Consider the following 27,242-nt stretch of genomic DNA (forward strand, 5'->3'; position numbering starts at 1 on the left):
CAACATTATTCAGACATTAGTGAACACATCAAGAAGCTTTCTAAATGTATAGATACTTACTTTCCCCATAAAATAACACTTTTAATACTATATTGTGATTGCTATGTAATTATTTCTATTCTTTTTTATACAGAAATCTCAATGAGAAAAATAGGCCTCCTTTGATTAACTTTATCTATAGAACCCAGTACAAACTAAAATGATATATTCAATATTCACTTTTTGAATTAAATAAGATATAAATCTGTATTTACCCTATCTTACCTCTCACCAGCTTCTAGTGAAAGAATGCTGCTTCTGATTGTCAATTAGAAAGCTAACAAAGGCAGTAACCCTTCCAATTCTAGTATACTCAGAATGTTTCAGGTTTCTATTCCTGTGTAGATGGAAGCTGTGATATCAAGCAGACTAGAAAAATGAAAAAATAAATTAGGTCTTAGGAGCTCATAATGAAGAGTAATGCTCTATATTTTTATATCACTTGATGACAAAACCATTGCCTCACCATACATTAGCTTCCCTATATGCTCTACACAGTATAATGTTTTGGTAGGTGCTGGTCACCATTATACTTGTAAATAGAAACTGTTTAGTTGATGAGTAAGTCAGACAGTATTTCTCTTCTTTGGAGGCATCTGGAAATCTTTAAGTACATTTTTGGGAATCAAAATGACAGTAAATATTATTGATAGCTCCTTGAGAGTCAGGGTTGCTGTATGGCCTGCAAATGCATTTGAGAGCAAAGATGTTTCCTGTCTTAAATGCCAATACCAATAAATACCAATATCCAAATACCTATTTGAGAAACATTGAGAGAAAAAAAGGGAAAGAAATTCACTTAATTTCCACTCTTTATAAAGCTTGGGAATTAAAAGAAAGGTTTTCATTATTGGGCTGTTGATGCAGATTGCATTCAATCTTTAATAAACTAATTTAGTTTAATATCATTAAAGAAAGTAAAGTATTAATTTGTAAATTATAGAATTCTCAAAATAGATTTTTAAAGAAACCTATATTTCTACAACTGAGTATATCTTTAATTTGCTGCAGTTTTAATTTACTATTACATTAAGTTCACTGAATTCTGTGCAATTAATACCACTTCATATAAAATTATTGCATAGTAATGGAATGGAACCATAGTAATGGAACCATCAACTCTATATAGCAGGAAATCCCAATTATAAAACTGATGCATTATAGATTCTTTTTATTTTTTCAAAGCTCTGTCACTGAAGGAGAGGACAAAATGTTTATCAAAAGTACACAAAATTACAGGTTATGTGTATATTTAAATGTTAGCATCAGCAGAATTTGCTGGTAGACTGGATATAAAGTATGAGAAAAAGAGAATGGTCAGACAAAGTAGAAATGTGAAATCAAATTAAATGGGGGTATACTGCAGAACAAATAATTTTGGGAGCAAAGAAATTAATGTTTTCATTTCGAACAAATTAATTGGATATCCATGTGGAGGGAATTGTTAAGGAAACAGTGGAATTTAAGGGACTGCAGTTCAAGGACACATCAAGGCTGGCAGTAAAAAATTAGAGGAGTCTTCAGCTTTCATATTTAAGGCCAGTGTACTAGATAAAATTATTGAGGGGATGCATGTAAACAAAGAAGATAAAAGATCCCAGGAAAGAGACAGTGGTACTCTGGAGGCCAGATGACGACAGCTATTCCATCTCCAGCTTCTGGAATATAAGGTACAGGAGCATAAACTATGTCAAGAATGTTCTCAGGGCATCGCTTCTCGGCCTTTTGGCTAAGATCAAGTGAAGAATGTTCTCAGGGCACCATTAAATTTTAATTAGAGCAAAGTGGAGAATGGAAAACTTAGAGAAAAATTAAAAGTGAGAGATTTTGTTAGAAATGGTGCATTCAAGACAGCACAGAGAAAGTCTTTCCACAGTGGGGTGGAATATATGATTCAATCAGAATAGGGGAATCAAAAAGCTATATAGGATATGAGAAATCAGTTAATAAAGTATGACAGCTGAGTCTTGTGGCTTTTTGATAACTAGATGTAAATAGGAATGTGTAGTAGGTTAAGAATATTCTTGATGATTTCTGTATGGCAAGGTGCTGAGCTTTCTGTAGAGTGGAGAAGAGGAGGGCGCCTGGGTGGCTCAGTCGTTAAGCGTCTGCCTTCGGCTCAGGTCATGGTCCCAGCGTCCTGGGATCGAGTCCCACATCGGGCTCCCTGCTCTGCGGGAAGCCTGCTTCTCCCTCTCCCACTCCCCCTGCTTGTGTTCCTGCTCTCGCTATGTCTCTCTCTGTCAAGAAAATAAATAAAATCTTAAAAAAAAAAAAAAAATAGAGTGGAGAAGAGGAAGGAGAAAAAGATTTATCACTTAGAGTGTGACCCCTTTACAGTTAGAACACTGACAGTGACATAGGACTATAGATGGCCTTTTAGGCAAACCATGTTTTCTCCACTGATGATGGTGTGGAGGCAGATGGAGGGATGATGGAGCCAGGGCCATGTGAACGTCTCTTGATTGCTTTTTGTCAACTATTTTGTAATCTAGTCATGGTCCACAGCAAACATATTTTTTATCAAAGGGCTGACCTCTGAAGCCCCAAATTAAGTCAAACTATTATAATATTATAACTTTTTAAAAATTTGCTCCACACTTTACATGATTTTCTTAGTAGAGCTTTGAGGAATATGTAACTTAAAATTTCAGTATGCTCGATTTCAGTGAAGTGATTGCCTGAAGAGCATAGAGTAAATAAATAGCATGATCAGGGTATTGTAAACTTGAATATTCTGTAGGACACTTGTTCTTTCTTCTTGGGGATCTGAATATTTAATTGGAAATTTAACTCATAGCTTCATGAAAACATTGTCTAATATTTTTCTTCTTTTGATGTTTTATTTTTTTTTTATTTTTTTTTATTTTTTTAAAGATTTTATTTATTTATTTGACAGAGAGAGACACAGCGAGAGAGGGAACACAAGCAGGGGGAGCGGGAGAGGGAGAAGCAGGCTTCCCGCCAAGCAGGGAGCCCGATGTGGGGCTCAATCCCAGGACCCCGGGATCATGACCTGAGCCGAAGGCAGATGCTTAACGATTGAGCCACCCAGGCGCCCCCTTCTTTTGATGTTTTAAATAGGATATGAAATTAAACCATACTCCCATATGTATGTAATATTTATTTAAAATAGTAAAAATGTTAATATATTCTTAGTATTTCAAGATCAAGATTTGTAGGAAAATAAATTGTGTGTTTATTAGACTGCCTTATGATTCTGAGCCTGTAATGGTCATAGTACCTCCTGTTTGTAAGATAATTGATGTCTGGATTATTTTCAAAAGCAAGTTCAAATCTCCATAGTACTCTTCTGTAAGTGCACTTGTATTCAATTTACTTTCTCTTTTAGGAAGCAGAAGAAAAAATAAAGGAATATGAAGCTTAGAGAATGAGGTGATAATGCAGTCAAAACCAAAATGAACTGAGTGAAACATATAGAAATCAATGAAGTTATCAATGTTCACTATGAAAATTAAGTGTAATTTAAAATTTTAAACTCAAGTTACAGTTTAAATCTTATATATACAAACTAGTGACATACCATTAATTGATCTAACTTTCATACACTCATAAACTATCTCAAAACAGTATCAATACAGCCAAGCAAGTTAAATCGCAAACATGTGATACTACATTCAATGATGATAAGGCCTGTGGGTGCATGTGTGAGGCTAAGTAAAAATCTATTGCTAATAATAAAAAAACTCATAGTCATTACTCATACTTAAAACCCAGCAGATTAAAACAATAATAATCACTGACAAAAAGTTTATCTCACATAGTAAAAATTTCACTGCAAATATGTTCTAACAAACCCAGCTTCAGAAATGCACGTTTTAATTCATTATGGTATTCATCTTTTGTTCCATTTACAGAAAACAGATTTGTATTTTTAAAGTGCTCTTTAATATTGAATGTTATCTATAAACACTAAAAGTCTTCTGTAAATAATAGTCACATATGGTAAGGGTCTGAATTTTTATTTTGGGGAGTACTCTGTTCAAATCACAAGTTTTGGGACCTTCTAACTCAAATATACAGAGAAAAATATATGCAAAATATAATAGTTTCTATGAAAATCTTATCCCATTTATTACTAATTTGTGTTCTGTAGATAATTCTAGAGTTGCTTCAATAGCAGAATAATTGTAGTTACATTTGCTTTTAATAAAACTAGGCAAAAAGCAAATATTTTTGAGAAATATATTTCTACACAATGCAGCTTATTCCTTACAGGACCCACATATCTTTTGCCATGGTATATATCATGGTACGTTACTGGTGGTCACATACATAAAATTTAGAATTTTATATATCGATATTTTAAAAATCTTTATTTGACTCAATACAGTTGCTCAAAAGATTAAAAGCATTTTAATGAAAAGCCAGGTTTTCTGAATGCATTGGAGAAAATACAACTGGGGAAATTGACTATTACTCTAAGAAAGCAAAATCTTTAACTCCACTGTAGCGTGTTTCTTCCTGTGTTAATAACTGTTCCACACACAGGCATACCTCAGAGATATTGCAGGTTCAGTTCCAAACCACTGTGATAAAGTGAATATTGCCATCAAGCTAATCTAAATGAATGTTTTGTCTTCCCAGTGCACAAAAAAATTTGTACTATACTGTAGTTGATTAAGTGTGTAATAGCATTATATCTAAAAAATGTAGATATCTTAATTAAAAAAGACTTTATTGCTAAAAATGCTAATCATCATCTGAGCTTTCAGTGAGTTGTAATCTTTTTGCTGATGGAGGGTCTTGCCTCGATGTTGACGGCTGCTGACTGAGCAGAGTGGTGGCTGCTGAAGGTTGGGGGCTGTGGCAATTTCTTAAAATAAAACACAATGAAGTTTGCTGCATCAGGTGACTCTTTTTTCACGAATGATATCGCTGTAACACGTGATGCTCTTTGATAGAGTTTTACACAGAGTAGATCTTTCAAAATTGGCCAATTCTCTCATCCCTGCCACTGCTTTATCAACTAAGTTTATGCAATAGGCTAAATATTTTGTTGTCAGTTTAACAATCTTGATAGCATCTTTGCCAGGAGTAGATTCCATCTCAAGAAACTCTTTTTTTGATTCATCCAAAAGAAGCAATTCCTCATCCATTAAAGTTTTATTATGAGATTGCAACCATTCAGTCACTTCTTCAGGCTCCACTTCTAATTCTAGTTCTCTTGCTATTTCTACCACACCTGCAGTTACTACCTCCAATGAAGTCTCAAGCCCCCAAAGTTTTCTATGAAGGTTAGTCAACCTCTTCCAAACTCCTGTTCATGTTGATATTTTGACTTCTTCCCATGAATCACGAATGTTCTTAGTAGTATCTATTATGGTGAGTCCTTTCCAGAAAGTTTTCAATTTACTTTGCCCAGATCCATAAGAGGAATCACTATCTATGGCAGCTATCGCTTTACAAAATGTATTTCTTATATAATAAGATTTGAAAGTCAAAATGACTCCTTGATCCATAGGCTGCAAAATGGATGTTGTGTTAGCAGGCACAAAAACAAAATGAATCTTATTGTATATCTCCAACAGAATTCTTGGGTGACCAGGTACATTGCCAATTAGCAGTAGTATTTTGAAAGGAATCTTTGTTTTCTGAGCAGTAAGTCTCAATGTGGGCTTAAACTATTCAGCAAACTGTGTTGTAAACAGATGTGCTGTCATCCAGGCTTTGTTGTTCCATTTACAGAGCACAGACAAAGTAGATGTAGCATAATTCTTAAGGGCTCTAGGATTTTCAGAATGGTAATGAGCATTGTCTTCGACTTCAAGTCACCAGCTTCATTAGCCCCCAGCAAGAGTCAACCTGTTCTTCGAAGCTTTAAGCTGGGCATTGACTTCTCTCTAGCTATGAAAGTCCTAGATGGCATCTTCTCTCAATAGAAGGCAGTTTTGTCTACATTGAAAATCTGTTGTTTACTGTAGCCACTTTAATTAATTGTCTTAGCTAGATCCTCTGGATTACTTACTGTAACTTTTACATCAGCACTTGCTGCTTCACCTTGCGCTTTGATATTATGGAGGGGGCTGTTTTTTTAAATCTCATGAAACAACATCTGCCAGCTTCAAACTTTTCTTCCACAGCTTCCTCACCTCTCTCAGCCTTCATAGAATTGAAGAGTTAGGGCCTTGCTCTGGATTAGGATTAAGGAAATTGTTACGTCTGGTTTGATCTTCTATCTATCACTAAAACTTTCTCCATATCAGCAATAAAGTTGTTTCACTTTCTTATTATTCACATGTTCATTGGAAATTTCCTTCCAGAACTTTTTCTTTGCATTTACAACTTGGCTAACTATTTGGCACAATAGGCCTAGTTTTTGGCCTATCTCAGCTTTGACATGCCTTCTTTAAGCTTAATCATCTCTAGCTTTTGATTTAAAGTGAGAGATGTGTGACTCTTCCTTTTACTTGGACACTTAGAGGCCATTGTAGGGTTGTTAATTGGTCTAATTTCAATATGTTGTGTCTCAGGGAATAGGAGGCCCAAGGAGACACAGAGAGATAAACAAACAGCCAGTTGTGGAGCAGTCAGAACACAATATTTATGGATTTTTTGCCACCTTATATAGGTGTGGTTTGTGGCACCCCAAAACGATTACAAGAGTAACATCAAAGATCACTATACTAATACAGATCACCATAGCAATACAATAATAATGAAAAAAGTTTGAAATACCCTAAGAATTATCAAAATGTGGCACAGAGACATGAAGCAAGAAAATGCTGTTAGAAAAATTGTGTTAATTGATTTGCTTGAGTCACAAACCTTCAATTTATAAAAAACACAGTATCCATGAAGTACAGTAAAACAAGGTATGCCTGTATACCAGAGAAATATTTGAAACCCTTCATAGTTATGGAATAAAAGAAATACGTACTATAGCATAAGACATCTGAAGAAAGTACAGTATGTCAATCTAAAATCTGATACAAAACCAAACCAGACAGTCTTGAAATTCAAAGTTATCCATGAAAAAATGGATAGGAGAAAATTGAGTCAGAGTAGATATAATTATTTGATAAATTTGAAAGTACCTAGTCTTCAGGAAATAAAGACAAATAGTTGCAAAATAAAAAGAGGGAGAAAATAAATTATTAAAAGTCACAATTGGAAAATAAAGAGAAATAATTTTTATAAGTAATGTGATATGTTATTGATACAATTAACATTCGATTCATTTGACCATAACTGTTTTGTAAAGAAGTTCTTATAAAAAACAAATATTAATATATAAGGGACATTGTACTATTTAGTAGAAAAACATTCATGGAAGATTTGAATTGAATATTGTTGCAATTAACAAATGCATATATATACTAAGATTCAATTTATGTTGTTTTCATTTGTGATATCTTTTTCTTTCTGATATTACTAATCATACATCTCTTGAACAAACCTGATTAGTGAGGTTGCATATTACCTATTTAAATCACCACAGTATCTCTAACTCAGAGTAAATAATAGTTTTGGGCAACAATAAAATGTGACTAATGGCCCTGTTCATTTGAACAGTGTAAGAAGAGGCAGAATCACTCATGGAAAATTGTGATTGGTGGAATGAATAAGTGGTAATTGCTTCACATTAAATAAACAAAGGACACTATCATATATTAATATATTCACAGTTTATTACAGTTTAGACATATTCTAATCAACACTGACAGCAATTGAATAGATTGGTTGCACCCAAAGGTGCTGTTTATTAATTTATCTTAACAAATAATGACGTTGTGTCAAGGTAAATTATGTTTCTTCATATGTTGCAGGTTTTTCCACTGAAACTTGAATTGAACAGGATGCTTATTCATTTGTCCTTTTTTAAACATAAAATTATTTTAGATCAACATTTTACTAGGGTTTTAAGGGAAAGTGTTTTTTGGTTTTGAATGACTTTTAGAAAGTCATTGAGCTGTTGCTCAAATTGTCCAGAGATTTATTGTGAATCTTCAATTTATCTTTATTTACCTTATATGTAAACTAGGAGTAATAAGCTGTTCCACTTAACTTTTAATGATCTTGAACATTTAAAATGTGATAGAATAGGGAAGTAATTGAAAGTTTAAAAAAGATCACTGTAATGATTATGATATATAGTTTAAAATGGAATATTTTAAAAGTAAAGTTTTACTTGGGTCCACTCATTATACACAAACAATTACATATAAGTAGGACCATGCCAAGCAATTTTGTGTACCCCAAGCATATTTGCCTTTCCTTTCTTTTGTTCTTTACACATAGTGCTCAGAATAATTCTTTTATATTTTTTAACATGATCAACCCCTATTAATTAATTAATTAATTTATTTATTTAATTATGGTAAGAATACTTAAAATATGAAATCTACCTTCTTAACAAATCTTTAAGTGTACAATATAACATTATTAACTAAAGGCACAATATTGAATAGCATATCTCTAGAATTTGTATAACTGGAACTTTATATGCATCACACAGCAACTTCCTATTTCCCTTCCTTCCCCTGCTTTCCAGCAACCACCATTCTACTCTGGTTCTATGAGTTTCACTATTTTAGTTACCTCATATGAGTGAAACCATGCAGTATTTGTCCTTCCTTTACTGGCTTATTTCACTTAACATAATATTCTCCAGGCTCATCCATTTTGTCACAAATGCCACAATTCCCTTCTTTTTTAAGGCTGACTATATTTCACTGTACCATATTTTCTTTCTTTATCATTTATCTATTGATGATAGATTTTTGGCTTATTTCCATTTCTTGTCTGCTGCAATGAATATGAGAGTAAAGATATCTTTTTAAGATCATGATTTCAATTCTTCTGGATATATATCCAGAAATGGGATTTCTGGATCTTATGGTAGTTATATTTTTTTTTACTTTTTGAGCAGCTTCCATACTGTTTTCCACAGAAGCTCCACCAATTTACATTCCTATCAACATTGTATGAGGGTCCAGTTTCTCCACTTCTCTACCAACACACACACACACAGACACACGCACACACACATATAGGTATATAGATATATCCATTCTAATACATGTGAAATAATATTTCACTGTAGTTTCGATTTGCATTTCCCTGATGATTAGTGATGTTGAGCAGCTTTCCATATACCTGTTGTTCATTTGTATATCTTCTTTGGAAAGATGTCTATTCAAGTCCTTTGCCCACTTTTAAATTGCATTATATGTTATTGTTGCTCCTGCTGTTTTTATGGAGTTGTATGAGTTCTTTATATAGTTTGGATATTAACTGCTTATCATATATATGGTTTGTAAGTATTTTCCTCCATTCCTTAGGATTCCTTTCACTTTGTTTATTATTCTGCACTCCATGGAAGTGCTGTTTTTCACTTGATGTCTCACTTTTATAGTTTTGCTTTTGTTGCTTGTGCTTTTGGTGTCCTATTCAAGAAATCATTGTCTTAACTAGTCATGAAGGTTTTCCCTTAAATTTTCTCCTAGGGGTTTTACAGTTTTAAGTCTATGTTTAAATCTTTATTCCTTTTAGGTTTATTTGTGTGAATGATGTAAGATAAGGGTCTAATTTCCTTCCTTTGCATGTGAATATCTAGTTTTATTAGCATTATTTGTTGAAGATTTTATTCTTCCCCCATTGGCACACTTCTCTAAGATTAGTTTACCATGAATGCATGAGTTTATTTCTGGGTTCCATATGTCTATCCTTATGCTGGTTTCATACTGTTTTAATCACTTTAGCTCTGTAATATATTTTGAAACCAAAAACTGTGATGTGTCCATCTTTGTTCTTCTTTCTCAAGATTGCTTTAGCTGTTCAGAGTCTTTTATGGTTCCAATTGAAATTTAGAATTAATTTTCTTTTACTAAAAGAAATGCCATTGGGATTTTGATAGGGATTACACTGAATCTGTAGATGGCTTTAGCAAGTTATGAACATTTTAACAATATTAAGTCTTCCAACCCATGACCAACCTCTATTTATATTTCAGGGTTCAACTACAATTTTTCTCAGCAAGTCTTTCCTGATACTCTTCTTTTGTATTCCCTCTAAATCACTGATATAGCATTTGTAATATTAGAATCTATATGTTTTACTTGTGTGTCTTTCCTACACAAGGCAGATCAAAAGGAAAAAAAAAGCACACATCATTTTGCTATATATATATAATTGTTTTTACAACAAATTTTATATTCTTATTTTAATATTATTAAAGTATTTTGTACTATTAAATTAATGCTATGACTATAATAAAATTGAACTTTAGAATATACCTTCAACCACTCCCTGCAAACATATGCACATGTCTGGACCCCTGTAAACTAAGCTTAAATCTTTCTTTCTCTCCAACTCTCTCTCTTTCTGTCTCCATATATATCATTACATATCTATATACATACACATTAATATAAAATTTAAATATACATGCTCTGTTATTGAAGAAATAGCACAATTTTTCAGGATACTTTCCTTCCTTGTAGATTTTTAAAACCACTGAAAATGCTGAGTCAGTCTGTTAGTCAGTCTGTTATTCAACACATTTGTGAAGTCTCTAGTTATAATGATTTACACTATAGTCAAACAACTAAAACAAGAGTAATATTAATGCATATATGCATATATATATACACAAATAAAGGGGTTTATCATGAAGCCTCAATCATTCCATTCATTCATTCACTCATTCCATTTATTCAATAAATGATATCATATTTGTAGGCACCAGATATTTTGCTTAGCACTCAGCATGAGATTATGAACACAGCAAACAAAGTACCTCACTCATCTCACAGAGCTTAAAATCTAGATACAGAGGCTCAGAATAAGTGAACAATTAAAATCAAATTAAGTATTGATATTTTGAAGAATCTAGTGTCAAGAATAAAGATAAGATGGTGAAAGGAAGTCTCTATTAAGAAGTAATATTTTCATCTACTTGACTGTTGAAAAGGACCTAGATGAACAAAAAATAAGAAGAATTATTAGTGGTTTTTTTTGTAGGTAAAAGGAATGATATGTGCAAAGACAGTCTAAATAATGCTTAATGAATGTCAAAACTAAAAGATGAGTAATTTGAAAGGTATGCCAAAAGGCAATAAGAATGTCACCAAGTGGGCATCGGGAGCTAGAAAGGTGGAAAATTATGAGGGTCTAGTTGCAAATCAACTAGGGTTGATTTGAAAATTATAAGGGTCATAGCAAATCATTGGGATTTGATTCTAATTTTAACAGAAATATGAATGAACAGAAACAACGTGATCTGATTTACATTTTGAAAGTTTAAATTTGTCACTGTATAGAGGATAAATAGAATTCAGTCACAAATTGAAATAGAGTTATGAGTTAGGTAACTGTGCTGTTCTCCAGTTAGTAGATTTATCTATGCATCACAGATGTTTTTGGTTAATAGCTGTATAGTGATATAAGAAGAAATACCAAAGAAAGAGCAGATGTGATTTTTTTTTTCAGAAATGACAAAATTACAATTTACTGGTCACATATATTGGAATATAGTTATCCTCTGTACAGAACTATTCTTTAATTGCAAAATAGAATTCTATATGAGCCATATACATTGTGACTAAATAGCCTCAAATTTAAATTTAAAACCTTCCAAAGAACACATCTGTTGCAAGACAATCAATATGTGAAAACACATCTGGACAAATAATTTAAACTTTGAAATTTGACTTGAGAATTATTATCTAGCCTATTAAAGCCTTAAAAGGTAATAATTCTCAAGGTAGAAAATAGCAAAATCTTTCAACTCATAAGGCATGTGCAACAAATAATTCACAATTTTATTAATATGAATTTATTGGATTATTACTTGGTATACACTGTTCTGCATTTTGCTTATGTCTGCCTTGCCTATAAACAACAATAGATAACTATTAGTTACATTGAGAGGATAGTTACTATTGGTACATGGAGAAAATGGTATGTTTTGAGTTTAAATAGATATCAAAGGAAAAAATTGAAAACCATGTTGTTATAAAGATATTTCCACTGACTTTTTACCACAGACCATAATTTTTAAAATTTTGGATGGAGTCACATTAGCAAATTTCATTATCATCTTCAATTGCCATGTAGAATGGAATACTTATTTTTATTGACTAGCAAATTCTCTTTTTGTAAGCAGATGAATCAGAGGAGATAAATACAATCAGAAGGTTATTCTAGCATTACAGTTAACTGTATGAGCTACCTTTAAATCATATATATATCATTTTTTTAATCTTCCAATCATTTAAACCTTATAAAGTTTACTTTATGTAACCTTAAGGTGTCATAGGATGCAGAACTCAATTCTCAGTATACATGATGGAAAGACTAGATATTCCCTTAATCGGTTACCTTGGCATTTAAAGCAGGGCCATGGAGCCAAGGCACACCTAATCAGATACAAAAAGAAAAAAAGAAAACAAAACAAAACAAAACAAACACAGAAATTTTGAATCTGGCATTAGTGTTGAAATCCCAAAAGTAGGAACAGTAAAGAATTCAAGCACGTTATATGATTAGCAGTGAGTGGCCCTCACTGACGGCCAACCTTTAGGAAACCAATTAAGGGTTTCAGATTGTAGAAGGTGGGGGACTTCTCTATTTGTCAGGTAACACTAACAGCAGTTCTCTTAGGTTGTTATTAGTGTCACCCTTACTTTACAAGTGAAGATAAAGAGGCAGAGAGTGTTTACACAATTTGCCAAACTAATAGATAGTGAGTATGAAACAGACCATTATGATTCAGAGTTTGTCCTTTTAATCAATATATTACAGAGCTTTCTTCACCCATATAAAAATATTTTCCAAAGCTATGAAAATCCTTTTCAAAGATGCTGACACATTACTCACTAATGAATTTTTCAAGGCTTTGGTGAAGTAGATATATTAAGCATCCTATAAAAATATATAGATGCAAAATGGGTGATTTACAAATTATGAATGCACTCTCACTTCTTCTCCCTACATCTGTATTTGGAGATTATTTTCCTCCCTGTTGGTTTTTAGTCAATTATCAGAATAAAATCTCAATTATTTGCTTGGTCAATTGTCTGAGACTAAACCTCAGTAGTGGCCAATGATAAATACATATGCCATAAATCCCTTAATATAATGATACTCTTAAAACTCATTTCATTTGAAAATGGCTCATTGATTTTAGTGGACATGGCAGAATCCTGTGAGGGCCAAAATGACCAGTTTCGTCAACAGCAGGGCCCAGGTATTTATCAGATCTATCTCACACACAGGAGTCTTTATTAGCAGTTGGTAAGATCACATGATTGGCAACTTGCTAATATTCCACTTACTAATAATTTTTAAAATAAAATAAAATTAGGCTTAGGTAATGGAAGTTTAATTTGAAACAGTAGAATCATGACTGTTGAATTAATTCCTAAGCCAATTTAGTTCACAGATTCAGAAAGACCTAAAAAAAATAAGATACATTCTCAGAATCTTCTTTCTAGTCTTCTCCAAAGACAAAGGAATAACTACACAATCAGAAAGTGAAACACTTAGATCATTTTAGTATTTGTCAACAGTAACTATATATTTTCATTAATCTGGAGACTAAGACATGTTCTTCTTTCCTTAATTACAGTGGAGGCTAGAGCACCAAATAATAAATGAAGTCTTGAATGAAATTCACTTCATGGTAAGCCTACATTAATTCTAAAACTAATCCATTATTCCTTCACAAATTACTAGATTTATAGTTCAGGAATAAATGTGCTCTACAATTATAAACATTCTCCTAGGGGTGCCGGGCTGGCTTAGTTGGTAGAGTACGTGACTTTTGATCTTGGGGTTGTAAGTTTGAGCCCCATGTTGAGTTGGAGAGATTACTTAAAACTAAAAATCTTAAAAAAGAAAATAAATCTCCTATTGTCATTTGACCAAAGAAGTAGGGTCTATTATGAGAAAGTCCAAATGGAAATTCCCACAAACATGTTTTTACTTCCCAAAATAGTAGTAATTAAGAGCACAAAGTCTAGAATTAGACCACACAAGTTAAAATCACAGTTCTACCACTTAAATGCTTTGTGACTTTACACAAATTTCTTAATCATTTTAGATTTTAATTTTGATATATGTAATTAGTTATGATATCTATTTTCTAGAATGCTATCTATTCTATGGAGCACTTAGAATAATGTTTGGCATGCAGTAATTACATATTAGTGTTTGATTAATCAATCAGTCAATCAAAAACAATGTCAATTTTTTAGGAAAGTTCAAAGAAATATATTCAACAATCTAAAATTTTAAACTGAAGAAATAATTTTTTTCACATCTTCTTTTAGTTATCAATTATTTCTGGAGAATGAAACAGATGGGTCTTAAAAAATAAGAGTCAGGGACACCTGGGTGGCTCAGTTGTTTAAGCATCTGCCTTTGGGTCAAGTCATCATCCCAGGGTCCTGGGATCGAGTCCTGCATTGGGCTCTCTGCTCAGCAGGGAGTCGGTTTCTCCCTCTCCCTCTGCCCCTCCCTTTTCCCCTGCTCCTGTTCTCTCTCTCTCTCTCTTGCTCTCAAGTAAATAAAACCTTTAAAAATAAGAGTGGATTATCACATTTTTAATCTTTAACTGACTTTAGTTGTCACTGCTACTTCAGATATGTTCTCTTAAAATGGATAAATAAGTAAAAGCTTGGTGCCTGAAACATTGTTTCTTATTTTCTGATTAAAATGAAAGTTCTATCCCAGAAGTCAGAAAAACTGGAAGCACTTGTCTTTCCTCTAACAAGAACAGCAACACTCTACCTCTAATGACTTACCTCAGTGTTAAATCATCTTGTGGTTTGTGAACAGCCACTTAGTCTTGAAGGAACTTGACCATCTTACTATCCCAAAAGACATCTTTTAATGACACTGGTATTCTCATCACAATAGAACCTGAAGAGGAGAGGGCATCTAGATGCTATGGTAATTTGTTTGCATGCCATAGGAAAGGTGATCATTCTCATGAAAACTCTGGTATCTGGGTATCTAGTAGATCTGACAATTTTAAGATACCCACTCCACAGTATAGGGCAAGTTTCCGCACGTTATTTCTTGCACCACTAAACCAAGTTGTCAAATGTTGGTAGACTTTTCAGAAATCTGAAATGGTATGTGTTGCACTTCTCTGATCATTTAGAGTCAGGGAAGACCATCTTTAAAGTAGCACAGAAAGACTTCTGGATGATATAGGCTGCACTGTATACAGCTTTACTATCTATCCATTATAAACCTATTGGTCTAGTGTTGCTTAAGTATCTATTGTAAAGAGAGTTTGGGCTTTCCTCTATGGTAAAGGCCATTAGAGAGTCATAGTGTGTGTGTGTGTGTGTGTGTGTGTGTACCACATCTTTATCCATTCATCTGTCAGTGGACACTTAAGTTTGCTTCCATATCTTGGCTATTGTAAATAACGTTGCAATAAATATAGGGGTGCATATCTTTTCAAATTAGTGTTTTCATTTCCTTTGGGTAAATATCCAATAATGGAATTATTGGATCATGTAGTATTTCTATTTTTAATCTTTTGAGGAAACTCCATCCTGTTTTTTACAGTGGCTGTACCAATTTTTGTTCCTTTTGCTCTGCATCCTTGCCAACACTTGTTATTTCTTGTCTTTTGGATTCTAGCCATTCTGATAGGTGTAAGATGATACCTAATTGTGGTTTTGATTTGCATTTTCCTAAAGATTAGTGATGTTGAGCATCTTTTCATGTGTCTGTTGGCCATCTGTATACCTTCTTTGGAAAAATGTCTGCCCATTTTTTAATCAGGCTATTTTTTGGTGTCGAGTTGTATAAATTCTTTATATATTTTGGATATTTAACCTCTTATCAGATATGCCATTTACAAATATCTTTTCCCATTTAGTAGGTTACTTTTTCATTCTGTTGATGGAAAAGACGATGGGATATTATGCAGCCATAAACAAGGTTGAGATCTTGTCATTTGTGACATGGATGGCCTTAGAGGGTATTACACTAAATGAAATAAGTCAGATAGAGAAAAACAAATACCATATAATTTCACTCATATGTGGAATCTAAAAAAATACAACAATTGAATAAATAAACAAAAAAACAGAATCAAACTTATGAACACAGAGAACAAACTGATGGTTTCAGAGAGAAAGGTGGGGCTGGGAATAATGTGGTGAGCACAGCATAATGTAAAGAGATGTTGAATCATTATGTTGTACACCTGAAACTAATGTAACATTGTGTTCAGCTATACTCAACAGAGAAAAAGAAGAGTCATAGTGATGTCCCCCAAGGTCTGGGACAAAAAGATGTGCTACCTTAACTATTTTTCTTTTGAGAAATTGTTCTTTTCTTGCTTCTGTACAATGATATAAACTAAAATTCTTAGCATGGTATGAGATGATTGTCCAACCTGAATTCCACATGGTGACTTAGGAGTTATGACAATCCTATTGGCAATAAATTTAGACATTCCCAGCAGGGCTTTCTCATGAAATAAAGGTGGTACATATGAGATTATTTTAAGCATGTCCAGGCAAGGACAGGCACTTTGTGTTAGTAGTTGATTTACACTCACAGCTTTACTGTGCGGCCCCTTAATGCCTCATCTCAAAACACATGTATGACAACATCAGTAATTTCTATGACCACTGGTCTGATGAGAAAAATACTCAATTCTGGTATATAGACAACACTATACCATTTACTTGCACCAGCAAAAAGTATACTACAACAGTATTAAAATCCCACTTTTGGATAAATGTAAATTATGGTGAAGAAGGGAACTCCTCTTAGTAGTCAGAACCTCAATTGGCACAACCGTCATTTCAATTTTACCTCAAGGGAAAGAAGGCCTGGTTTGAGGTATCTATGAATAATGCTTTGAGAGAATAGCCAGATGTTTAGAAGAAATACATGGATGGATTAAAAATGTTTGGGAAGATCTATATTAATGGACCTCTTAATTTATGACCAGAATATTTGTGTCTCAGGTGGTGGGTCAGCAGAAGCTCTCAAAGCAGAGAAGACTTATAATAAGACAATATGGGAAAAGCCATTTCTGTGAAGTAGGTCAGCATTCTTCCCCAGTTCACAGAAAAGAGATCCTGGTTGCAGGGCTGGAGATTAAGCGAAGTCTTAACAATATAATCCTCCTCTTATTAAGACTGACCTGGTTACTGTCACTGCTCTTTCTCCAGTGCCATAAACCTGAGAACCAGTCATCCACTTAGTGGAAAATGATTATATAGGAATCTTTCATCCTTTTCATCAAAGTGGGCACAGGTTTATTTGAACCAATGTAGACAGTTGTTCTTGATTCTGCTGCTTCAAAACCTTGCAAGATTTCCAACCTTAAATTTAGGGAACACTGCTCTGACAGTCCCTCAACACTGCTTCTGGGCAAGGAACTTAATTTACTACAATGAAAATTAAAAAAAAGACAATTAATTTGTCTTATATATTTTATGATTCTGACAGATAGACTTTATTAAAACTTTTAATAATTTTTTAGATTAAAATCCAGAATGCTTAATGTGGTCAACAAAAACCTACATTATCTGAGAAACAAACTGAGGGTTTTACAGGGGAGGGGGGTGGGGGGATGTGTTAGCCCAGTGATGGGTATTAAGGAAGACGTGTACTGCATGGAGCAACTGGGTGTTATACAAAAACAATGAATAGTGGATCACCACATCAAAAACTAATGATGTATTGTATGGTGACTAACATAACATAAAAAACAAAACAAAACAAAAAAAACCCTACATTATCTGGCTTCTGCCTTTTTCAAAGCCCAATATCCAACCACTCTTTCCTCAATTCTCAGGGTTCCAGCCTGAGATTGTGCAATTTTTCTGCTATCTGCTCGAATCTCAAAGCCCTCATATGAGATGTTCCTGAACCTGTAACTCTCTCCTCATTTCCATGTCTTAGCTCAAATTTTATCATTATTTAGATGTCAGATTGAGTGATATTACCACAAAAAAACCTACCTTTACTTCACAGATTATATCAAGGTTCTTTCTTAATACTGTCACAGCTTTCTGTACTTTTTCATTTTTCTTATCACAGTGTAATTAATTATTTAATAACTATTTCTTGTGTCTCCTCCTTTGGAAATAAGCCCAGAAGGCATGGACCATTTTTAACTTACCCGTTTCTGTATTCATATGATCTATCACGCCGGGCGCGGTGGTGCGTGCCTCGAGTCCCAGCTACTCGGGAGACTGAGGCAGGAGGATCGCTTGAGGCCAGGAGTTCTGGGCTGTAGTGCGCTATGCCAATCGGGTGTCCGCACTAAGTTCGGCATCAATATGGTGACCTCCCGGGAGCGGGGGACCACCAGGTTGCCTAAGGAGGGGTGAACCGGCCCAGGTCGGAAACGGAGCAGGTCATATGATCTATCACTGTATTTATATATAATAGGTACAAAAAATATTTCTTGAACAAATGAATAAATTATTTCATTGTAAGTTAATTCCTCACAGGGAATTTAGAGTTTTATAATTAGTAAATGAGAGGAAGATCATTTTTTCCAGTCACATCATCATCCCTATCATCCTTTTATGATAGCAGTGTGTTGAGTTGCAAGGTGAGAACACTTATTTTAACATATCCATGCCCAATGTCACTTCATCAAACACTAATCAATACACTAGCAGTAGTCTCACCCTTGGGGAGTGTCCTAAGCACTTAAAAAATATTGTATATTCAGTTTAGAGTCCACATCATCAAATTATTTGGGGATTTCTTTGATTTTCTGAGAGTGTTTTTCATCATAGGCATATAAGACATTTGTAATAAGCAAATGATCTGATAAAGGGACAAACATGTTCCTAACTATTGGAAAACATAGTTGCACATCCACACCCGATGCTCAGATTATGATGATACACTTGTCAAAACACAGTACAATTATGTTATGAATAGGAAGTTGATTTCAGATTTTAATCTTAATGGAGATTAGATATTTGAATTCCGTAGACATGTGTCTGAGTTTAATAACCATCAAATGCATGTTCAGATTGAATGACCGAGTCAATTATTTTTCCAAAAGTAGTTATTAAGAGAGTTTTAAATACATAAGAATAGCAATAGAACAACTCATGAATATTCTATGTTTCCAAAATTAATCACAAGTCAACTTCATAGTTTATATTTGTGGAATCATTATTATTATGATTTGGAGATGCTGATGAGTTACAAAGTAATGGAATGCTAATAACTTTTGGAGGGGTAAAACAACTAAAGGGTATTAATAAGCCATGTAGCATTTAGTAGTGATCTCCTCTGCTACATATTTTGGGTCTGGACTTCCATGTTTCTGAAAGAGATCATTTTCTAACCTATAGATTTCATAGTTTGTGGGACAGATCCTAAAACACTAAAATAGTATAAACAAACTTTTATATTTTATATTTCATACTTTTAGAGTAGTAAATTAATGGTTAAATGTTTTTTTCTACAGAATAAAATTCTGTATTATTTGATGTTAGTGTAGTTTCTAGTTATATTGCATATTTCAAAGACATGGAAGAGGATTTAAGAAGGTTTAACTGAAACTAGTTTGCCTGCCAGGTTCCTCACTAGCACCATGTCCCCTCAGCATTCAGGTAAATGGAATGAGACGTTAAGGGGCTGCACAGTAATTCACCTAAACTGAATTTATGTGCTGCCACTGGTTGTGTACAGGGAAAAGGTGGAAGAAATGGAAAAGAACAGGGAAAAAATAATCATTATAATGCGGCACAGAAACAAGGTAACTGGGATTTGAGAGCAGATAGTACTTCAGGAGACATGCTAACTAGAATGTGCTACTTTCTTGACAAGATTATAGGAGAGTTTTTTTTTTTTTAAGATTTATTTATTTATTATTTTATTAATTAATTAATTAATTTATTTATTTATTTTAGAGAGAGGGAGAAAGAGAGAGAGACAGAGAGTGCAAGGGGGAGGGGAATGGGGGGGCGAGAGAGAGAGGGAGAGAGAGAAACACAAGCAGACTCCCTGCTGAGCATGAAGCCAATGCAGGGCTGGATCTCAGGCCCCTGAATAAGAGGGTCCAAGAGTCAGAGGCTTAAGTGACTGAGCCACCCAAGCACCCCTGTAGGAGTTTTTAAACTCTCACCAAGAGAGGGCAGAGAATAGGCTATCACCTCTGAAACTATAGAAAATTTTGTTGATAAAGTAAAATGAAAGATATTTTTTTAATTTTTTAAATTTTATCATTTTTTTCTTTTTTAAATTTTATTTTATTATGTTATGTTAATCACCATACATTACATCATTAGTTTTTTTTGTGTGCGACTGTTTTATTTTTTTAACATTTTTTTATTTTGTTATGTTAATCACCGTACATTACATCATTAGTTTTTGTTGTAGTGTTCCATGATTCATTGTTTGCATATAACACCCAGTGCTCCATTCAGTACGTGCCCTCTTTAATACCCATCACCAGGATAACCCATCCCCCCACCCCACCCCCTCTAGAACCCTCAGTTTGTTTCTCAGGGTCCATAGTCTCTCATGGTTCATCTCCCCCTCTGATTCCCCCCCCTCATTTTTCCCTTCCTACTATCTTCTTTTTTTTTTTTTAACATATAATGTATTATTTGTTTCAGAGGTACAGGTCTGTGATCCAACAGTCTTACACAATTCACAGCGCTCACCATAAAATTAACAAGTCAGGAAATGACAGATGTTGGCGGGGATGCAGAGAAAGGGGAACCCTCCTACACTGTTGATGAGAATGCAAGCTGGTGCAGCCATTCTGGAAAACAGTATGGAGGTTCCTCAAAAAGTTGAAAATAGAGCTACCATACGACCCAGCAATTGCACTACTGGGTATTTACCCCAAAGATATAAATGTAGTGATCCAATGGGGTACATGCACCCCTATGTTTATAGCAACAATGTCCACAATAGCCAAACTGTGGAAAGAGCCAAGATGTCCATTGACAGATGAATGGATAAAGAAGATGTTATATATATATATATATATATATATATATATATATATACAATCGAATATTGTGCAGCCATCAAATGGAAAATTATTTCTGATTGAAATTCAGAATATTTAATAAATGAGTTGTGATTTTAGATAAGTTCATGAATAGGGAACTGGCTAAGAATAAGTTCTAGCTAAGAAAAAATAGGACATGAGAGCCATGATCTAATATGATAGAGTATAATGTTAACTTACTCCAACCTTGAATATTGGCTTTCTTTTATCCATTCATAAACCTATTTTCCATATGCCTATGCCTCCATTATTTCATGAATTCATCAAATATTGAACAATTTCATTAACTCTGTGCCAAAGGCTATACAGAATAAAACAAAAAGACTAGTAAGATAAAATTTCTGCCTTCAAGAAAATTTCATTTTCCTGGAGGGAGTTGGAAGAACAAACAGTAATACAGTAGAGGAAATTTCAAATAAGAATGAACTGGATGTCAAGGGAAAGGTTGTAAGAGACAGCAGAACAAATCTGGAGCATAACAAATAGTCCCAGATTGCTGAAGTATAATGATATAGGTGAGGAATGGCAATGACAGAGATCTAAAAAATGGTTAGGAGACATTGATCATGAGTGTCCTAATATATAATGCCAGGAAATATGTATCTTATTTAATAATCAATGAGACAAGATTGGAGGATTTTAGAAAGGTGATTATTACTGGTGATATGGACAATGATATGAGACAAGATTGTAAGAATTTAGTCCAGTTAGAGAGCTGGTGTAGTGGTCCAGGTGAAAAATATTCTGAGTATTCAAGGGGCGCCTGGGTGGCTCAGTCGTTAAGCATCTGCCTTCGGCTCAGGTCATGATCCCAGGGTCCTGGGATCGAGCCCCGCATCGGGCTCCCTGCTCCACAGGAAGCCTGCTTCTCCCTCTCCCATTTCCCCTGCTTGTATTCCCTCTCTCGCTGTGTCTCTCTCTGTCAAATAAATAAATAAAATCTTTAAAAAAAAAAGAAAAATATTCTGAGTATTCTAATATTAGAATATAGATAAATATTGGAGAATATAGATAAATATCCTAAATGTATTCATAAGGAGGGAAATCAAGAGCTTAACATGTGATTTGCTGGACATAAGTATTGGCATAGGGCGTGATGGAAAGGAAGTAGTTCAGGATAAATCCAAGATGCAAGTGACTAGGTAAATAGAGATATTTTGACCAAGACAAGGAATAAAAGTAGATGGATATAAATTTAAATGAATTTTTAAAGATAAATGAGTATCTCAAACATAGTTATTTGATGAAACATTCAGCCTTTACTGATTTCATTATTTTAAAAAAATGTCTTTCATAATTGAATTTTTTCTCCATCTTCTTTTTGAAGTGTTTGCCAGGTAGAAGGGTAAAGACTTCTAGTTTCATGTAGGATTTATTTCCAGAAGTGAAGGAGAAGCAGCATGCACAGACAGTATTCCTAAAACTCACAAGAGAACTATAGATGTATGTGGTTTTTTAAATAAGGAATATTCAGAAAATTAAAGCTTTATTATTTGCTGCCACCATTTGAAACTCCTGCCAGGAAGGCACAGCTGTGTTTTTTCTCCTTCATATCAGTCTTGCTTTAAATAAGACTGAAATGTAAGGGGGATGGGGGCGAGGTTGGGGGGGTGCTGCTGGGTAACTACAACCAGATATTTTTGAAAAAGATTAATGCATCAAAATTTCTTCTAATATTAATTTAAGAATAATTTAGAAGGCATTCTTGTGTTGCACCATCCATCATAGACATGGGATATAGAAAAATAAATAAGTAATTAAAAACATGTTTATTTTATATAACTTCTTATTCCATTATATTCATGAGGAGAGTTGCTAAAAGGGGAACAGGATTTGTTTTTCAATTTTGAATACATAAGTAAAAGAGTATATTATAATGAAAGTCTTTGCAAGTATTTTCTTTAGGAATTTAAGGTCAATTCATTGAAAAATTAAAACACATTGTTCAACAAAAATTAAAAAATAAAAGATTGTTCACTTGTGTATCCTATTAGAAGAAAAGCAAACATTTGCTTATCACCATTCTGCTACACACTGTACTAAATATTTTTGCATTATCTATTTAATTATCACAGGAACTTTTAAGATAGAAATTATTGCCTTAACCTTTTAAATGAGAGAAACAATTTTCATAGATGTTATTTGTTCTAGGTCACTTAGCTAGTAAATAGTAGCTAAAATTTGAACGTAGATGATTCTTAATTCTATGCTATGTCCAAAGGGTAAATAAAAGATGCAAAAAAAAATGACTTGGGAAGGTAATTCCCTAAGCAGATAATAAACTGAAAATTTTGCCTCTATAGCTTTAAATCTGTCATCTTGTCCCTTCCAATCTACTTGTAAGAATCTGCTCTCTAGCCCAGATCTTGATATGATCACGTCCATTTACTGCAGGATTTTGTGCAATTATTTCTTCCTCTTCTCTTCTGTATTAGTCACCCCTCCGTCTTCACTGGGTTCTTTGTTGCCAGCTGGAAAAACTACTGATGTTTAAAATATACTTAAGACTAAAAATAAATGCCAAAAGTACAACACATTACTTGACCATGAACTTTTCTAGCTACTTCCCAATCACCTTCCCTTTTTAGCCAGTTTCTCTATGGTATAAATTACCATCTGTGTTCACTTTCACACTTCTAATATACCCTAAACATTGGGAATCTGGCGTCCACTTGCAACATTATATAAAACAATGCCCTCCTCATTCATATAAAATATGCATTGAATTGCTCAGTCCTATTATTTGACCAATATAAAGCATTTGAAACCACTGACTACTTATTTCTTGAAATTGTTTTCTCTTTGGCCTCTCTGAAACTGATCTTCCTTGATCTTTGCTCCTCTTTCTGAATCTTGTGCATTAAATATTCTCTTTTTCAGACCATATTTTAACCCAGGCTGTCATAAATCTTAGTTCAATTTTAAGCTTTAATAATTTTAGAATTATAAATGCTATAAATCGAAAAGAAAAAGTACTTGAGAGTTTAATTATTTACACTTCTTTTACACTTACTTTTATGAATTTTAAATAATAAAAGTTTAGCTTTTTTCAGTTACTCTGAATGAAGATGTCGGATATTCACTGAAACAGAAAACACATACAATTACAAATTTATTTTTTTTCCAGGGGCCAACTCATTTCAAGTGGCCAATGTATCTTTTTTCTGCAGTATCTTTTATTTTGCTTATGTTTTTATTTAAGTTCTTTGGTTAATGTACAGTGTAATATTAGCTTCAGGTGTACAATACAGTGATTCAACACTTCCATATATCACCTGGTGCTCATCACAACAAATGCACTCCTTAATCCCCATCAGCTCTTTCACCCATCCCCCCACCCACCTCCTTCTGGAGGCCACCATTTTGGTCTCTGTAATTAAGAGTCCATATAATTACAAATTTATTATTTGAAATTCACAAAACTAATTTTTGTTCCCTCTGATTAAAGATGAAAATGCTGACCAAATATCTTTACATGAGTTCTATTCCCATGTACCCATTGGACTACTTAAAACCTTCCGTTAAAACAAAACAAAACAAAACAAAAAAACCCTTCTGTTAGAAGTCATCCAGGCAGATAATATTCAAGATGCTCCACATCTTATATATTGGTTTCTTTCTCAGACCACTTCTCCTTAAATCTGTTTTCCTTATTTTAAGTGATAGCATCTAAAGATTCAAGCCAAAAACATTCTTCTTCAATTCTAACATCCAAGAAGCCGTAAGTCCTGACTATTCTTCTCTTTACACTATTGTACATATCCTCTCCTTCCTGTTGATAATACTGATGACTTAATTTAAAGACTCATAATAGATTGCCAATATTATTCAATAGGCTTTAAACTAGTCTTCCTATATCTTGTCTTACAACTTCCAAATGCCATGTTATAAAGTGTGGACAGGAAAATATTGAACATGCACATATGCACACGATTTATAGACTTTCAACTTCAGGTAAGGCCTTGTAGGTCAGAGTAGACCATTGCTTCAGCAGATAAGTACTACACAAGAGGGATAAATTTTAAAAATCACATTATTATAAGGATTAATTACAGTGATCAAGTGCTCATTAGTGGTTCCATGGTGCTCTGGAGAAGCTTCTGTGATAGCAGCTGTAATGATACCTCATTGTTCTTGGAATGTTTACTCTATTTACCAAATTCTAAATTTCTTTAGAGGAAAGACAATTTTACATTTATTTTCTTTTTTAAAATTATTCATTTGAGAGAGAGCGCACCAGAGAGCACAAGCTGGAGGCAGAGAGAAAGAGAGAAGCAGACTCTTCGCTGAACAAGGAGTCCAATACAGAGCTCAATCCCAGGACCCTGAGATCATGACCTGAGCTGAAGACAGATGCTTAACCAACTGAACCACCCAGATGCCTCTACATTTATTTTCTTATTCTCACCACCTATACAATATTTACTGTTCTATAATCATTTAACAAATAATTGTTCAAAAAGTGAATAGGGGAGCAATAAACATTAATGAGGGGACAAACAAATAAATACCAAAATGTGATTAGAAAATACTTTTCAATGCCATCTCAGTCACTGTGGTACACCAAGATGGTGTACATGGTTGGTACTTTTCACTGATTTCAATATGGTACATTTTGTCTATACCATCCATGATTGTAAGCTGCTTGTGATACTTTTTTAATTTATAAAAATAAAATATTTTATCACCCAGCCACCCCATCCCTCCCATGCCCCACCACTCCAGCAACCCTCAGTTTGTTCCCTGAGATTAAGAATTCCTCATATCACTGAGATCATATGATACATGTCTTTCTCTGATTGACTTATTTCACTCAGCATAGTGCCCTCCAGTTCCATCCATGTTGTTGCAAATGGCAAGATTTCATTCCTTTTGATGGTTGCATAATATTCCATTGTATACCTGTACCTCTGAAACAAATAATACATTATATGTTAAAAAAAGAAGAAGATAGTAGGAAGGGAAAAATGAAGGGGGGGAAATCGGAGGGGGAGACGAACCATGAGAGACTATGGACTCTGAGAAAAAAACTGATGGTTCTAGAGGGGAGGGAGTGGGGGGTGTGTTAGCCTGGTGATGGGTATTAAGGAGGGCATGTTCTGCATGGAGCACTGGGTGTTATACGCAAACAATGAATCATGGAACACTACATCAAAAAATAATGATGTAATGTATGGTGATTAACATAACATAATAAAATAAATAAGTAAATAAATAAATAAAATAAAATATTTTATTCCCAATGGATTTTAAAAAGAATATATAAATATGTTAGCTAAGATAGAAGATATTCGTTTATTTTCTTATGTTCAGAAACATGGGACACTTCAATATTTAAGTGATTTTTTTTTGAAGATTTATTTATTTATTTGAGAGAGAGAGAGAGCAGGGGAAGGGGCAGAGTGAGAGGGAGAGAGAGAGAGTCCTCAAGCAGACTCCCCACTGAGTGTGGAGTCCAGTGTGGGGCTTGATCTCGGGCCCCTGAGATCATGACCTGAGCCGACATCAAGAGCTGGCTGCTTAACCAACTGAGCTGCACCAGGTGCCCAAAATTTAAGTGACGTTCAAAACAAAATTAGAGTTAAATCATTCAAAAAAGAAATGTGATGTTAATGTGATACACATAGTCCACAGAATCCACTCTGACCTTCCCAACAGAGTGCCTTGCTGCAGCCCTACTGCTGAGTGATAGTTGGATTGATTGGTGCACGATAGACCTCACAATACTCAAGTCAGTCATACAACTAGAGATAAACTCAGGAATCTAGTTAGTTCTTTGACCTTCACTGGTAATGAATCCTGTAAGCTCATTAGTTGCAATTTGAAGCATTTTAAATTAATTGCCTTTAGTTTAATGAACTTTTTGCTTGCTTGAAAACAGACCAATAGTAAATACCTCAACAAACTCCTTAACAATCATTTATTACAGGCTAGCTGTGACCTTGAAGAGACCTTTTTTCCCAATTGTAATGGCATGTATTTTATAGAATGCATAGAAAGGGTTTTACTTTAATTTTTAGGACCACTCTTTATGCATTAGGAACCTTATTATACTTGCACTCATGTATAACTCTCTAAAATATATTAAAATCTCTTCTAAGATTGCTTTTGCTCAGATTCATCCATAATTTTAATTTCTTGTTTGTTCAGCTTATTTGGCCATATGATTGTCATATTGCTCCAGGCACAAAAGCAACCACCC

Source organism: Phoca vitulina, unplaced genomic scaffold (assembly GCF_004348235.1).
Source record: "Phoca vitulina isolate PV1807 unplaced genomic scaffold, GSC_HSeal_1.0 scaffold2, whole genome shotgun sequence".
In the NCBI taxonomy this organism is placed as follows: domain Eukaryota; kingdom Metazoa; phylum Chordata; class Mammalia; order Carnivora; family Phocidae; genus Phoca; species Phoca vitulina.